Source organism: Lindgomyces ingoldianus (genome assembly GCF_010093535.1).
Source record: "Lindgomyces ingoldianus strain ATCC 200398 unplaced genomic scaffold BDR25scaffold_54, whole genome shotgun sequence".
NCBI lineage: Eukaryota > Fungi > Ascomycota > Dothideomycetes > Pleosporales > Lindgomycetaceae > Lindgomyces > Lindgomyces ingoldianus.
Genome location: NW_022985215.1, coordinates 326255 through 344437, shown reverse-complemented (window position 1 = coordinate 344437; position 18183 = coordinate 326255).

The window sequence follows — 18183 nt, the reverse complement described above, 5'->3', positions numbered from 1 at the left end:
TATATATAAATAAAGAAGTGCTTTGTCTACTATAAAAAAAAATGTTAGTTATTAAACTACCCTTATAAGAACTATATATAAGCAAAAAACTAGTACATTGCCTTATATAAAAACTTTTATAATAAGACTTTATTATATAAAGCTATTACTTTATACATCTAAGACTTTAAAAGTTACTCTAAGAAAAAAAAAATTTACATAATATAAAAAAAATAAAATAAAAAAGTAAGAATGCTAAAAAAGCTGTTAACTACTTTACCTTTACTACCTATCTACACTGTGTAATAAGAGAGGACATCTACAGCATTAAACCTAAGAAGTATGCTAAGCAGTTTATCCTTAATAACTAATACTGTATAGTATACTAAAGTAAACTATAAGATATAAGCATAGTAAAGATCTTTACTATTAGCAAGTTCTAACTTAAGGTGTACATATAAAAGAACCTATATATAAAAATTAATTAAACACTTAGCTAAATAAATATTAGGTTTAAAAGCTAGACACTAAAAAAATTAATTAGTACTATATAAATCTAGAACCTAATTAGTCTAGTTATATACTACATTTTAAAGACTTTAACACTATTTTTACTATTACTAGTAAATGCTAACTAACTTAGAGCATACTTTAACAACATTTTAAATGTTATTATATGTAAAGATAAAACTACTTTTTTTATTATATAAAAATAAAGACACTTTTTTTTAATATTAGTAAAGAAAAATTTATGTTTTTTTTTACTAAATTAGAACTCTACTGCCTCTACTACTAATTTAGACACCTTTATATAAAGAGACTTTAAAAGATGCTAACTAGCGCTAGCTACAACATTAATGCTATAGTGTTAAAAGAGATTAAGAAGTTTTACTACCTCTACTAATTATATAACTAGGCTTTATAAAGATTTAAGTTTATAATTAAAAATAACACCTACTTTAACTATAAAGTTATTATTAATGTTATATAAATTAATAATAACGTACCTAACAGGTTAGCTGGCCACACAGGTTAGCCGGCCACTTTTGCCAAGCCCCTACTAAACTCTACCTATCTACATAATGCCTTAACAACAACACTAGATTAAATCTTCTAAAGAACATTAGATACAGCTTGCTTTTTAGGCTTTTAAATAAGACTTAAAACTCTTCTTACAACGCGCTGCAGCTATCTATAATGTCTTTTACACAACACTAAGCAATTAACGCGCTAGACAGCCTTTATAAGCAGAATGCTAGCCTAAATTAAGGAATCTAACTAAGCTTAAAAAAAAGGTAGTTATTAAGTACATACTTAAGCTTATTACACACAGATTTCCCTCTAGGCTCGCAGCTGTAGCTAATATAGCTAATTCCTTGCCCACAGAGCGTAATCTAGGCTAGGTTAGCTTAAACTAGACTAGTATATAGGTTAAGCACTGCCTTAAGTTTATAATAAAGTTTAATTATAAGTATAATTATAAAAGAGCGCTTTATAAAGATCTAGAGGTTATCTAGGGCTAGTTTTGCCTAGTAGCTAACATAAAAGCTAAGTATAGTATCTAGAATAAAGACAGGTATAACTTTAATAAGTTAGGCTTTATAATAAGCTAGATATTAACTAGAGTAGTTGTTACAGCTTTAGAGAAACAAGAACAGCTAAAGGCAATATAGTAAAGTAATAGAGAGTAGACAACAGTTATCTAGGGCATTAACATAATAAGGTAGGCTATAAGATTACAGAGCTTTAAGCAGCAAATAAGGCTGCCATGTAACATAGATTACATAAAAAGAAGCAGATTTAGGCAGAAGAGACTTTAATAGTTAAGGATAAGGCTTGTCTAACTGCTCTAAAGGAGTTTAGAGCGCGTAGTAATAGAAAGAAGCTAAAGACGCAGGTGCACACTAAAGAAAGTAAGCTAAGTTAAAGGCAATGCAGGCAGTGCAATTAGACTAGGTATAACTTACATACATGTAAGCAAGTAGCAGAAGTAGACTCTAAATAATATCTTGTGTTGTATTACTTTATACAGGGCTAAAGTGGGCTGTTTTGCGAGAGAATAGGGTGGTTTTAGTAGGGGCTTGGCAAAAGTGGCCGGCCAACCCGTGTGGCCGGCCAACCTGTTAGGTACGTTAGGGATGTTTTATATATTATTAATGTAGACATATTATTTTAGGCTGCTACATTCCTAAAATCTATGTCTACACAAGATACCTAGGATGCACTATGCAAATGCTAAATTAACACCTATTAAGGACCCTTAGACTATATTATGCATAACTTTAGTATAAACTTTGCTTTAAAGGATTTTTAAGCTTATGCAAAGATTATAAGAGCTATATGTAGGCAGATGCCTATAGAAGCACATTAAGTAGTTAGAAAAGTTAAGCGCACACATACACTTCTCTAATAAGCATTTAATATCCTAAAGACTAAGCTAGGTAACTATACAGATAATAAGGCTATCCTGCAGATAGCAGTCAAGGCCCTAAACAACACAGCTAGCCTACACAGTCTAGTACCTACGCTGCTAGTTTTTAGAGTATACCTAAAAGTTAAGCTAGACTCTCTACTATTACTAGACATTATTACACAAGTAAGTGCTATGTAGAAAGTAATAAAAATGCTTTAAAAAGACTATATAAAAGTTAACATTAATTATATAATAAACACTTATAATAGCTTTATAATATATAAAGTTCTTAATCTCTCTCTTAGCTTAGAGATTATAGCATAAAAAGAGAAAAAAGGCTAGACTAGCTTATATAAGATTAAAAGCATTAAAAAGAGAGACATTATTATTAAAATAAAAAATAGTCTACTAAAGCTCTAATATATACAGGTTAAACTATACTATAAAGAAAAGAAAAAAAATAACTTACTTATAATAAATAACCTAGATAAACTAACTCTTATATAAAAAGATTCTTTACAGAAGAGAAGAAGAGGACAACTTTATAAAAATATTATAAAGGCAAAACTAAAGCCTACTACAGACTAAGCCCCTTAAGATAGCAATGCTGCACTAGTGTAAAAAGAAGATATAAATACTAAAAAAAGTAAAAAGTAAAAAAAACTTATATAAAGTCTAGACTAAGTATTTTTAACCTAAAAAAAAGAATAATTAGGCTTTATTTATTAAGCTCTATATAAATAGTGTAATTACTACACCTAGAAAACTATTTAAGAAATTAGACTATATAAAAATAAACACCTTAATTAATAACAGCACTTTTTAGGTTATAGTATATAACTTAATAAAGCATAAAAGTTAGATTTTTAACCTTTACTTTATATAAAAAGTAAAAGGTAAAATAACCTAACTATATAAAAAATTCTACCTAGTGTTTACTAGCTACTTAGATAAAAAGAAAAAAAATTCTTACTTAGTTACTAACTATTTAAAAAATAAGCTAGAGACTACTTTTAGCTATAAAAGTAAGCTTAAGAGCTATATATAAAATGCATTTTAAACTATGTAATATTATATAAGTATATATCTAATTAATAGATAAGCTTATATGCACACTATACATAAAGCTACTAAAAGAGATGCGCTAGAGCTTTCTACTAAATATAATACTCTAGGTTGTACAACTCTTGTATAGAGCTGCTAAATTAGGACTGTATTAGTTTAAAACATAATATAACTACTATAAAAAAAGGCTGTGCATGCATATCTTTTTATACAACTTCTACCTTTTAATTACTAATAAAAGAGAGCACACTTTTAGTATTACTAGCCTATAGACAGATAACACTTTAAGTATTATAATAAAAAATTTTACATAAAAAAAAAAAACTATAAAAAGGATAGTTTTATATAAAAAAGAAAACTATTTTAGTAAAAAACGTAGCTTATTAAGTTTAATAGTAAAAGAATTAAACTTACACATAATATAGTAGTTTTTACTTAAAAAGAATAAGTAAGCTACCTTTATATAATTAACTTAAAAAATAAAGATGCTGCATAATAATATATTAAGTAACATATAAAAGAGGTATATATTATATTTATATGTTAACTAGAAGTAGCATTTAACTTATCTATTACTACATAAACTATAGACTTTTTACATAATAATATTAACACACTTAATGCATAAATTTAATAGTAGATAGATAATAGTAAGCATAGTTTTATTTTTCTACTATTATAGCTTAATTATGTAAAGCTATTTATCTTTATAAATAGATTATTTACTAATAATAAAAACTTTAGCTTATAGCTAGAATTTTTAATTATATTAAGTAATAAAAACTATATAAAGTAAAGTAACTACTTTAAAATACTAGGCAACATTATACACTAGAATTCTACTAAGTGTAAAAAAGTAACTAAAAGTGTCTTTACTAGTAAACTATATAAAATAGTTAAAAAGTTTAATAATGTAATTACTTTTAGTATAACTTTATAGTAAATTATATAAATGCTTAAACTACTACTAATTTTAGTAGTAATCTATATAAATTTAAAGTCTTTATATAATTACCTTATTAAGCTAGGCACTACTAGTAAAAAGTAACTTATAATTAACATTATATTACTTTATAAATTATATAAAAAGAGGGAAATTACTAAAATTAAGTAAATTAATAGTAAAAATAACTTAGTAAATGCATATATAAAAAAACACTAAATTAGGCTTTTTAATTATTAGTTCTAACAAACTACCTCTTAATCTAAATAGAAGCATCTGTAGACTAGCTAGATCCTGTGCGCAAAAATGCTTTAGACTAACTAGACTAATAACACTTTTATATAAAGCTTATTTCTTTTTATTTTATTTTTTTTTATATTATACACACTTATTTTTTTTATTATAAGAATCTGTTACTACTAGCACTATATAAAAGAAAAAAAGAGCTAGAGGATTATATAGTAAGGCTTAGAAAGTAAAGAATAAAAAAGAAAAAAGCTATTTATATAGTATAACTAGCCTATTTTAACGCATAGCATTACTAGAGGCAAGTCCTAACAAATAAAGTAAAGTAAAAGTAGAATATAATTAAATAGACTAACATAGACAGAAGGGAGGTAACATGTACAAAAGGTAACTTTTTAGATAAAAAGAAAAGTTACTAGTGTTTATACACAGCAGTAGTGTTGCAGCCTAGATATAAGTAATTGCACATAAGCAGAATTATATATCTATGTTATATAATGCTTATGTGTAAACCTCTGTGTGTAAATATTTAGATATCCCCCTTTTTCTCTATATAAAGAAAAGATAAAAGTAATAAAACTAGAAACATGTTACCCTTACCTTACCTACCTTGTACGCTGTGCACACTGTACACTACTCTTACTCTTGCTACTTAAGTGCTTATACTATAAGCAGCTAGCTGTTAGAGCCTATTCAACAGGCTAGGTAATAAAAAGGAGCAGGTAATTGTTAAGTCTATACTTAAGCTATATGCGTAAGGAATTTCCCCTTAGATAGCATTTATAGCTAATATAGCTAATTCTTTGCGCGCTAAGTGTAATCTAGGCTATGTTTACATAAACTAGCCTAGTACATTTGTAAAGTGTTATTTAGAGCTTAAAGTAAAGTTTTAAGCGCAAGTATAGTTAAGAAATATCTAGCTAATTATAAACTCTGTTTTGCTAAAGTTGTATGTGTTATTATCCTAGATGCTATACTTAGCTTTAATATTCTCCATAAGGCTAAACCTGCCCTAAATTACTCTAGGACTCTTGTAGAGAGCTCTCTTATAGTTGTACTTACGCTTAAACGTTGCTTTAAGCTCTAAATAACGCTTCACAAACATACTAGGCTAGTTTATGCGAACATGGCCTAGATTACGCTTAGCGCGCAAAGAATTAGCTATATTAGCTATAAATGCTATCTAAGGGGAAATTCCTTGCGCATATAGCTTAAGTATAGTCTTAACAATCACCTGCTCCTTTTTATTGCCTAGCCTCTGTAATTTAGCTGTAGAATTAGCTTGTAAAGGTTGTCTAGCGCTATAGTTATTTGTTGTCTTTTATAGGACCCTGCACATAGCTACAGCACATTTCTTTAAGAGTTTTATGTCTTATTTAAAAGCTTAGAGTGTAAGCTGTATCTAACGTTCTTTAGCGCGTCTAAGTGGTGTTGTGGGGAATGCATTAGTGTAGGAAGGGTGGTTTGGTGGGGTCTTGGCAAAAGTGAGCGACTCGGGTGTGTGAGCAACTCGCCCATGAAGTACGTTACCCTAAGATTATTATCTTAGACTGTAATAAATTATTTACTAGTAAATTCTAGATAGCTGTAGTTAAACATTTTAGAATTAACTATAAGCTCTTTACTACTTATTACCTGCAGATAAATAGACAAACAGAAAAAGTAAACACAGAAGTAAAAAAGTACCTACGCAAGTACATATTATACAAATAAATAGATTAGGCAAAATAGCTACTAATAGTGCAGTTTACTATTAATACTTTAGAATTAGCTACTACTAAAGAAACCTTATATAAAGCAAATTTTAGATATGCTTTAAGATATAAGCTTTGTAACGCACAGCTAACAGACCTTTTTAAAGCTATAGACTGCATAACTAAGCTTCTAGAGTTGCACTAGAAACTTACTAGAGAAGCATAGTTAGCTAAGAAAGCTATAGAAAAAGCAGTAGATTAAAGAAAAAAACTAGCACTAGAAATACACCTAAATAACTATATATACTTAGACATAAGAACCTTAAGATACTAAAGCCTTCTAGAAAATTAGCAGAAAAACACATAAGACTATACTAGGTAATACAAACATGTCCTAGTATCTGCAAACTTAAGCTACTAAAAAAAATATAAATACACCCTTAGTTTTACATCTTTAAGCTTAAACTTGCGCTTAAAAACATTCTACTTACAACTACTAAATAAAAAAAAGAAGAATAGAAATATAAAGTAGAAAGAATTTTAAACTATAAAAAAAACAAGTACTTAGTAAAATAGAAAGGATAGCTTACTAGTAAAAACACTTAAGAACTTATTAAGAGCCTATTAAACGCTCCTTAGGCCTTTTATAAATACCTAGAGTCTCTTCTAAATAAAACAACCTAAGAGAAAGTTTCTTAGACTAGAAAACACTATTATTAGTTAAAACTACAGCAGCATTAGCTAGCTATAATGTAGAAAGTTTATAACCCTTTAACAAAGGTTAAGAAGAAGAAAGACTAGCTACTTTTACTTTAAGCGCTTTAAGCTTATCTAGCAATAAAAAGTTTTTTTTTAGATACTTTGCCCTTTAATCTACTAGAACCTTTAGCTATTTTTAAACTTATTCCTGCTAAGCTATAAAGAACTAAAGGCGCCTTAAGGACTTAGCCTGTTCCTCTATTTTTCTTTCCTTTTCCCTTATCTCCTTCTCTTTAGCTGCTTCTAGCTCCCTAAGTAGTTTCTTTTTCTTACACTTTAAATAATTCTAAGCTGTATTAGAAATAAAAGCATTATAATAACTACTCTTTTACACGCACTCTACACACTTGTCTAATAACAAAGACATCACGCAGGAAGAACTATAGGACTAGTAAGGACTACAAGGACGCATTTTTGTATAATAAAAAGGATTAAGACAAGTAACAGTATAAAGGCAATAGGTAACAGCAGAAGTGCAAGAAACCTAACAAGGCATAGTTAAAAAAGATTAGTATTAGACTAGCCTTTAAAGACAGGGACGCACTAGCTAAAAAGAAAATCTAATATTTATAACAGGAAAAACGTAACAGCAAGGACGCTAACTAGAAGAGAAGCCTGCGTGTTACAGCTAATAGTTAGACTATAGTAACCTAACTAGCTGTTCTACACAGCCTAAATAATGTTAGATAGAAGACGCTTAGCCCTGCGCTAAGCAAATTACGTGACAGGACAGATAAGGAATAGCTCTAGCTTTTAGACAAAAGCCTTGCAGAATGCACTATCTAATAGAGACTTAAGCATTGCAGGCAGTGCAGGCATTGTAGGTGGTTGCAGGCAATGCATGCAACGCCTGCAAACGCATGCAAACGCATGCAAACCCTATGTATATAGTCTTAATTACAACTATAGTTAGAAGGGTGTAATTACTGTTTAGTTTATTATTTAGTCTTTACTTACTTAATAAACTAAGAGGCATTAAAACCTTTATAAAGAGGACATTGCCGCCTTGTATATCTTGCACTATATATACCTCTACTGCTATCCCTACAGATTAGGTTTACTAGCTCTCTATACAGCTGCTAGGTTAAACCACAACCTGCCTCCTCAGACCCCCGCCTTCCCTATACTCTGCTCGACGGACTGTACACCTGATCAAGCTAAGTTCTTCCCCTACTCCCTAACCATATCTTAGGCCGTTGTACTCCTGAAAACACCATTTTCTTAGAGTAAGGATTGTAACACAGGGCTCGCTTGTGAACCAGTCGGAGGACACGGAGGCAGCGCAGCTGCTTGCGGTGATGGAGGAGTGTGTCGTCTAATAGGGAAACAGGACGCAGATTCTAATAAATCCTAGCAAGTTAGGCAAGGTAGAACAAGTTAGTAGAGCAGCTAACTTAGAGAACTTACTTAAACTCGCCTTAGCATCCCTTATACATGTATATACTCCCTCTATTAAACAACCTTTAGGAGGTGTGTTTAATGTTTAGTTAATTCTTTACATAGACTAAGTAGCATTTAGCTTTCTAAAGAGCTGTACTACTATTTATATATCTTACACTATATATACCTCTAACCCTGTCTAACAGGACTGTTTAACCTAGCTACTATACTGCTGCACATAGGGCAAACTACAATCTAGTCTCTCTTCCCTCCTCTAGTAGCCTAATAGCCTCTACGTAGGACTGTACACCCTGCTGTTGGCCCCTACCACCTGTTCTACTTCTCCCTTAGGAATAACATTAACCTAAGTGCTTCTATAAAGCAAGGATTATAACATTAAACACCTCCCCCTTTAAAAAGTATAACTACATAACATAATTTAGATTCTAATATAGCCTATATAGCCTTATTAGGATCTATAGAAGTTCCTACTTAAAGTAAAGCTATTTTAGTAGAACAGATTAACATAATCTAAGATAACATAAAGAAACTTTAGTAAATTAGTAATAAAATAAATAAACTAGTAAACTTTTAAAAAGAAGTTTAGAACTTTTACTAAAAGGTAGCAAAATTTAATAACTTCTTGTTACCTACAAATCTCTAACAAGCTACTAGCTCTGCACAATAGATACACGCACTATAAGTAGAGCTAGCTAAACTCTAGAATATTTTAACTAAGAGAATAAGTATTACAGCTAAAAAGACTTTAAAACTAGCCTTTTTAAAGCCTTTTAGAGAATTGCTAAAGAACCTCTGCCCTTTTTTTACTAAATGCTAACTTTATATATAATATAACAAAGAAGCATTTTAAACTAATGCAGACATAATATCTTAGATAGAACTACACCTAGAAGGCTTTTTGATAATTTAGTTCTAGCTACACGTAGATAATTAGATAGACTTTAGAGCTAATAGCATAACACTTACTTTTAAAACAAAAGAAGTGTTTAGTAGTAATAAAGCCTTTAAAGACGCTCTAATAGCTATCTATAAGACTATAGATTAATAAAAAATTACAGCTAATAAACTAAACACTTTAAAATAAGGTAATAGCATAGCCTAGAACTATGCAGCACACTTTAAAGAACAATTAGCTATCTGCAGATAAACAGACTAAAAGGCTTTTTGCTATATTTTTTATAACAAGCTAAGCAACATAATAAAAGATAAATTTATGCATAATAATAAACTAACTACTTTTAAAAGCTTTATTATGTAAGTAATAACCTATAATAATTACTATAAAAAGTGTAAAAAAGAAAAAAAGTAAAAAGAAACTCCTTAAAAACTAGAGTTTATTTCTAGAAAAAAAAAGTCTTTTTAGTATAATAAAAAACTAATAGACTTTATTTATGTAAAATATATATAAAGCCTTGTTTTTAAAAAAAAAACTAAGTTCTAGGACATAATAGGCTGCTTTTAACAAAGAAATAATAAAAGTAGTTAGAGAACAAGGCCTACCTAAACTGTAAATAAGTAAGACATTTCTGCTAAAACTGCCTAAACTTCTAGAAAGAGGAGAGTAAAAATACTACTATAATAATAAAAGCTATTACTGCTAAATATAGCCTTATAAAAGAGGAAATATTAGAAAGATTAGACAATAGACTTTACTAGTAACTAATGCAAAAAAAACTATTCTTTAGAAAACTGCCTTAAAGTGTATTAAAAAGTAGTTATCTAAAACTTTAGTAGCCTAAATAAAGTGTTATAGGACCTTATAATTTTTAAAAGGTATAAAGAAGAGACTTAGATCTAAAAATATCTTATAAATATTTAAAAAGAAGAGGAACAGTTCTTTCTTTATAACTAGACCTCTAGCACTTTAGCAAGAGAGCTCTCTAAACAGTTCTAGAAGTCTAAATGCTAGAAGTGCAGCCTATAACATAACTATTCTAATAAGTGCATAGTTATGCTTTATTAAATAAACATAGGTAACAAATACTTTATATTTAACATAATACAACAGATAGCGAAAGTTAAATATAATATTATAGATAATAAAGAATAATAGCAGTTCTTTATAAGAATCTAAGATTAGAAACTAGAAAGGCTAGGTAAACCTGCTAAGTTTAAAGTTCTAAAGCTAGTACTTAGAAAACCTAAGACGCTACTTCTAGGCCTTATAATTAGCAGAAAGGCTCTTATAATGCAGCAGAACTATAGTTAGTATGTGCTCTGCAAAAGTAACACCTACAGCACTAATAATTGCTAGTAGAAGGGACACCTAGTACAGGTAGTACAAACTAGAGAGTACTCTTAGTAGACTTAGAAAAGCCCTCTTAATACCTTACATAGACCTAATAATTATCTATACTCTTAGTACTAGTGTACGCAATAATATTACACTAGACACTAGAACAACAAACATTAAGCAGGCTGGTAGCCTACATAGGAAAAGAACTACAACAGATGCCTATAGCAAGGGACAGCCTTAGCCTGCAAAACTATAAACTGCTACACCTATTAAACAGCCCCTTTTTATAAGTAAGAAAAATAGCTAGATTATAAAAATAGTAAGAAAAGAAGGCTACTTAATGTTACACTACTTAGTAGAGGATTACAAGTGCAAAGCAGCTAACTGCTGCAACAGAGAGCACTAGATTTATAAAAAAAAAAGAAATAAATCTAATAATAACTTATAAGACATTAACTTATACCTCTTAAAAGATAAAAAAGTCCTTTATAACATATTAGCCCTAGTTATAGTAGGGTAAGAAATAAGACATAGCCTAACTACAACTTTTACATTTAAAGGATAACTAGGATTAGCCTTTATTAATAGCAGGTGTACCTTTACTGTAATAGATAGAACTAGGTAGATAAATAAAACATTCTATTCTAAATTAAAAAGGCCTTATTTAAGATAACCCTTACTAATGCATCCTTAATAAAATATAGTAAAAAATAGATTAACTTAGAAATATATAAAAAAGACCTTAGAACTTTAAACATAAAGAATTAGAAATTTATAAACATACTTCTGCTAAAAGGCAAATATAATGTAATTTTAGAGTATAATTAGCTTAAAAAACATAACCTTGCTATTAATTAGAGAATAATAACTATAAAAAGCTATAATAACTATGTAGGCATAACTTAGTTAGCATGCTATAATAATCTATACCTAGTCTATAAACAAGCAAAATAAGGTAGTAGCTACTACCTTAAAAAAGAAAGCTCTAGAAATTCCCCTACTAAGAACAAAAAGCATAGGCAGTAAGAATAATAAAAAAAGAACTTAAAAAGGTTTTCTATAAAGAAATTAAAGCTAATAAAGACATAAAATAAGTTAAAATTTTTTAAATCTAGGAAGAAGGTAGCATCTCTATTAAATATAAGAATTATAGGGATATGTTTAAGACACCTGCTAATCTAGAGAAATTGCCTCTACATTAACTCTAGAACTACGCAATTAATTTAGTAAAAGACTATAATCTAAAAACTTATAAGCTTTGCCCTCTAATAAGAACATAAAAAAAAGCCTTGTAAGAATATGTTAACTAAATGCTAGTATAAGGCTACATTTAAAAAAGCTATAGCTTAGTTGCCTTAGCAGTAGTTTTTGCAAAAAAAGAAAAAAGAAAAGATCTACATTTATTAGAACTATAGAACTCTAAATAATAACATAATCTAAAACTAGTTCTTTTTACTAATTATATAGGACATTATAAACTAACTAAAAGAAACCTAGTATTTTACAAAGTTTAATGTATAAGACAGATTTAATAAGATAAAAATAAAAGAGAGAGATAAGTAGCTTATAGCATTTAGAACCTTATAAAGACTTTATAAACTACTAGTAATGCTATTTAGCTTAACAAACACTTTAGTAACATTTTAATAAATTATTAACATAGCTTTTAATCTATACTTTAACATCTTTACTCTAGTATACCTAGATAACGTTCTTATTTACTTAAAGGATAGCCTAGAAGATTACATATAGAAGGTATATAAAGTCCTAGAAAAGCTAAAAAAGTACAGGCTCTATCTATAGCTCTCTAAGTGCAAATTTTACATTACTAAAATAAAATACTTAGAATTTATAAATAATAGTAAGGAAATAAAAATTAACTTAGCTAAAATATAAAAGGTACTTAAATAGCTAGAACCTATAATAGTTAAGAAAGTTAAAGGATTTCTTAGACTATTAGGCTACATTAGGCAAATAATTAAGAACTACTTAAGAATTGCTATACCCCTAACAAACACTACTACTAAAGAAAGAGCTATAGTAAAGTTTATCTAAACTCTGCAAATAAACAAAGCATTTATAGCACTAAAACAAGCTATAACAGCTAAACTAGTGCTAAGAATGTACAACCTACAACTAGATACTAAGATCTATATAGATGCATCCTTAGAAGCTAGCAGAGCTACACTTACTTAAAATAAGAAGACAAAAGATAGCACCTAGTAGCGTACTACTCTACTAAGTTCTTAGGACCTAAAGCTAGCTACAGCATACCTAACAAAGAATTAAAAGCTATATTAAATGCAGTAAGAGTGTAGGCTATAGAGCTACATAGAATAGCAAAACCTTTCTACATTATAACAGACTATGTAAACTTAGTTATGTTTCTAATAGTAAAGAAACTTTTACTTATGCACATAAGATAAGTAATAGAGCTTGCTTAGTTTAATTACATTATTAAGCATGTTCTAGAAGCACAAAACTAACAGGCTAACACTCTTAGCTAAAGACTAGATTAATTTAACAGAAAAAAAAAGAAACTAAGAAGTTTACACTTTTTAAAGAAACTAGTAAAGAGTAGCTCTATAATAGACCTTAACTTATAAAAGAACTCTACATGCTTATAGTAAATAAGCAAGAATAGAAAAATCTAATCTATAAATATTACAAATTTCTAATGTTTAAACACCTAGGTATAGGCACCCTCTAGAAGAAATTACAAGCTACTATACTATAACACATACTAAAAGTAAAGCAATTGTGCACTAAAGTACTTAAAGAATATAATATTTATAACAAAAGTAACTTATAAAGGTATAGGACCTACAGATGCTTTTAACTAATTAAAGCCTTAAAACAACTATAGATAATAATTATAATAGACTTTATTATAGAACTCCCTTTATCTAAGAAGCTAGGAATAAAACAGATGTGCAATATAATTATAGTAGCTCTTAACAAGACTACTAAATATCTACATACCTAGCTATTAAAGAAAATAATAATAGCTAAAAAATTTATTTATAAACTTAAATAAAACATTATATTAGTACATAGATGTTCTAAAATTATTATCTTTAACTAAGACAAACTATTTACTAGCAGATTCTAGAAAGCAGCTATGCAACACCTTAGCATAGTGCACAAGCTGTCTACAGCATACTATCTATAAATAGACAGCTAAACTAAAAGAGTAAATGCTAAAGTAGAAAAGTATCTAAGAAAGTACATCTTTTACACCTAAAATAATTAGGCAGAATAGCTTCTTATAGCACAGCTAGCTATTAACACAGTAGAATTAGCTATAATAAAGAAGACACTATATAAGGCTAATTTTAGTTATAACTTATACTTTATGCTATAAGAAAACTAGCCTACAAACTCTTAAAAATTAATAGACTAGTTATTAAACTTATAAAACATATATAAAAAATTAGCAATTAAGGCTAGAACTAGTTAGAAAATAATAAAGTAATACATAAATAAATTACAACAACTAGGCCTAGAAATTAGCCTAAGAGACTACATATACCTTAATACTAAGAACCTTAAGATATCTAGGCCCTCTAAGAAGCTAGCAGAAAAAAGAATAAAACTATATAAAGTCCTATAAACCTAACAAGACAACTATAAGCTTAAGCTTTCCCTATACATAAAAATACACTTATAGTTTTATGTCTTTAGATTAGAAAAAGCACTTAAAGAGATTCCCCTATCTATGTAAAAATAGAAAAATAAAAAAACTAAGTACAAAGTTAAACACATTATTAGTAATTAAAAAAATAAAAATTTTTTTAGTAAAATAAAAAGAATAGCCTACTAGTAAAAACACATAAGAACTAGCTAAGAATTTATAGAACACGCAACTGTTAGTATAAAAGTACCTTTAAGCTTATTTAAAAGAAACTAGCTAGGCAATAAAGCACTTATATTAAAAGAAATAGCTATATTATTACTAAATAGCAGCAGCTTTTAGAGACAAGTCCTTGCTAATAAAGGCTGTAGAGAAGAATAGCTCTTTGCTTTAGCCTTAAAAGCTTTTATTTTATCTAAAAAGAAAAAATCCCCTTCTAAATACCTTACACGCTAAGCCTTTAGCAAATCTAGTAATTTTTAAATATAATTCTATTTAGAACGCTTCTTACCTGTTGCCTCTACTATTTTTTCTAGTAAACAGACTTGCTTTTAAATTTAGATAACCTGTTCTTTAAAAAGCTTATAATTACACGCCTGTAAAGCCTTAGCAGATTAATAAAACTTTTTTCTCTTTTTCTCTAAACATTTTTACACAGCATTAGACATAAAAGTGTTACACCTATTATTTTTTTTTACACACTTAATAGATTTATCTAATAATAAGGTTAACACATAGAGCAACTTTAATAATTAGTAAGTGCTGTAGGGTTGCATTTTTATCTAATAAAAAGAATTAAAGCAGAGGGTAGCATAAAAATAATAAGATAAATAAGACTAACAAGCTATTTAGCCTAAGAAAAGTAGAGGCTAGAGAAGCTTTTTAGCAAGTAGACACTAACTTTATAAATAAGCCTTTACTAATGCAGTTGTGTAAGCAGAGCAGCAAGGACGCTACTAGGGAGAAGGGGCAGCGTGTTACAGTCTATAGTTAGACTAGCGTAACTCTACCTGTAGTGCTCTACAATCTGTTTAGATTAGAGCAGGGCTTGCTTGTAAACTAGTTAGAGGACATAGAGGCAGCGCAGCTGCCTACAGTAATAGAGGAGTGTGTTGTCTAATAGGGAAACAGTACGCAGATCTTAATAAATCTTAGTAAGTTAGGCAAGTTAAGACAAGTTAGCAGAGCAGCTAACTTAAGAAACTTACCTAAACTCGCCTTAGCATCCTCTATATATGTAAATAGTCCCTCTATTAAACAGCCTTTAGAAGGTGTGTTTAACATTTAGTTTATTCTTTACATAGACTAAGTAGCATTTAGCTTTCTAAAAAGCTGTAATACTATTTATATATCTTACACTATATATACCTCTAACTCTGTCTAACAGGACTGTTTAACCTAGCTACTATACTGCCGCACATAGGGCAAACCACGATCCAGTCTCTCTTCCCTCCTCCAGTAGCCTAATAGCCTCTACGTAGGACTGTACACCCTGCCGTTGGCCCCTACCACCCGTCCTACTTCTCCCCTAGGAATAACATTAACCTAAGTGCTTCTACAAAGCAAGGATTGTAATAGTTTTTTTAAAACTAAAGTTTTTTAAAGGCTTTTTAGCAAATACTAACTAAATTCTACTATTATTACTTTTTACTACTTAAATATATTATTTTTAAAATTAAGTTATAACTTAAAAATTTAGCTAACTAAAATTTTTAAAAGCTAACTTTTTTGTTAGTATCTCTACTATTTATATAGATAAAAAAGATTATATAGTAATCTTAACTATAATTAGTAATTATTAATAAAGCTTATATTAGGCTTTTTATAGTAGTGCTTATATAAGAGGCTATATGCCTAAATAATACTAGTGTTTATTAGGTTTAATTTAGCACTCATGTTATAAAAGTAATAAAAAATAGTTATTTTACTATTAAAAAGTTTAAGCTATTTATAATTTAATTTAAGCTCTAGTTATAAGTGTGTAACATTTATAACTAAGGCTTTTTTTTATGCTATTATTATTTTTTTAGTTAAATTAGTTTTTTTAGTAAAGCTTATATTTACTAGAGGTCTGTTAAGATGTTATTATAGTAGTATTCGTCTTTTATACTAACTATTAGTTACCTATTAATTAGCTTATAAGCGTTTAGTCTTATTCTTTATTTTTCTACTACTATTAAGAGTTTAAAGTAAAGTAAGACTACTTTTTTTTTCTAGTTTAAAGTGTTTTTAGAACTAGCTTAGAGTGTTATTCAAGCTTACTTAGGGCAAGTAATAGTTTTAGTATTATATATCGCGTACTTAAACTTTAGCTAAGTGTTTATAAACTTAAGTAAGCTATTATACTATATTTCTTTTTAAATAAATTCTAAAAAGTAGCTTTATCTAAAAGTGATTTTAATTTTATAAAAATTTTTTTTATTAAGAATTTAAAAAAAAAGTGTATATTAAAAAGCTTTTTTACTAAAATAGCTAAGTAATAAAACTGTTAAATATATTACTTACTTTCTACTCTATGTTCTAAAAGTAACAGTAGTTTTTATATTATATTAAAAAAGAATCTTAAGTAAGCTTATATACTTTAGTTTAAAGCTAAGCCTACGTTTTAATAGTGCCTTTATTAATAGTATAACTAATTAGGTTTTTATAGACTTTAAACTAAATCTAGTTAATTAATTATTAAGTTTAAGTAGTAAAGTTATTTAAAAAGTCTATATATTTTTTAATACTATTTATATTTTTTACTTAAGTGTTTATTTACTATAAAGTTAAAAGCTTTTTTAAAAAGCTAAGCTTTAAAAAAGCCTTAATTTTAAATAGCTAACTTATGATTTTATTTAAGCTAGCTTAAAATTAAAGTTAATCTAGAGTACTTTTAAAAGATAAGCTAAAAGTTATAAAAGTAATTTAAGCTTATTTATAACCTTAACTAATTTTAGCTTTTAAACTTTTTTTTAGCTTTAATGTAAAGATAGGATAGTAGGTAGCACGGATAGCACTAAGAGCAAGCTTTTAGAGAAAGATAGAAGTGTATTGTAAGAGAGACAGATCGCTGCCAAGCCTTGCTTGTTAGGATTTATGCTTATATACAAAGCACAGGTTATATAACCTCTAAACAGGTTAGATAAGGCTATACTAGCCTGTTCTAGAACATCTAGCCTTACATTTAAGTTAAAAAGCTTTTATAAAAAGTAATTATATAAATACTTTATTTGTTAAAGGTTGCATTAAAATAGTAGTAGAGCTAGTTTAAGCCTACTTTAAAAAAGTACTACAGCATATTATGTTTACTCCTATTACTAATAGTTACTATAAGTAGCCTATAAAAAGCTAACTAGTAGTCCTTAAAGTTCTAAAACTTAGAAGGCTTAGTATAATAAAAGAGTTAATTAATTTTTATTTAGTATAACTTAAAAAGTGTTTAAGTTTAGTTTAACTATATTTTTAATAGTTTTTAAAGTTTTGCTTATTTTTTAACTTAAAAACTTGATTTTTTTATGTTTTACTTTTATGCTTGCTAATCTAGTAAAATTTAGTTAAGGCGCTAAGACATAAGGTGCTTAAAGAGTTAAGCACTAGAGTTGTTATAGAGCGTCTTTAGAACAGCCTTAGAAGGGGTAGTAGCTGTAGCCTTGCTTTTGCGTGTGCAACTGCTATTAGCTATTATTGTTATAGCTCTTTAATTAAGGTAAAGCTTAAGAAGTAGTAGTAAAAGTAGCCTTTTATTTTTTAAACTAACTACATCTTTATAGAAGAGTATAAAGGATTTAAATTATAAAAGCACTATAAAGTAGAAAGCGTAAAGCGTAGAAG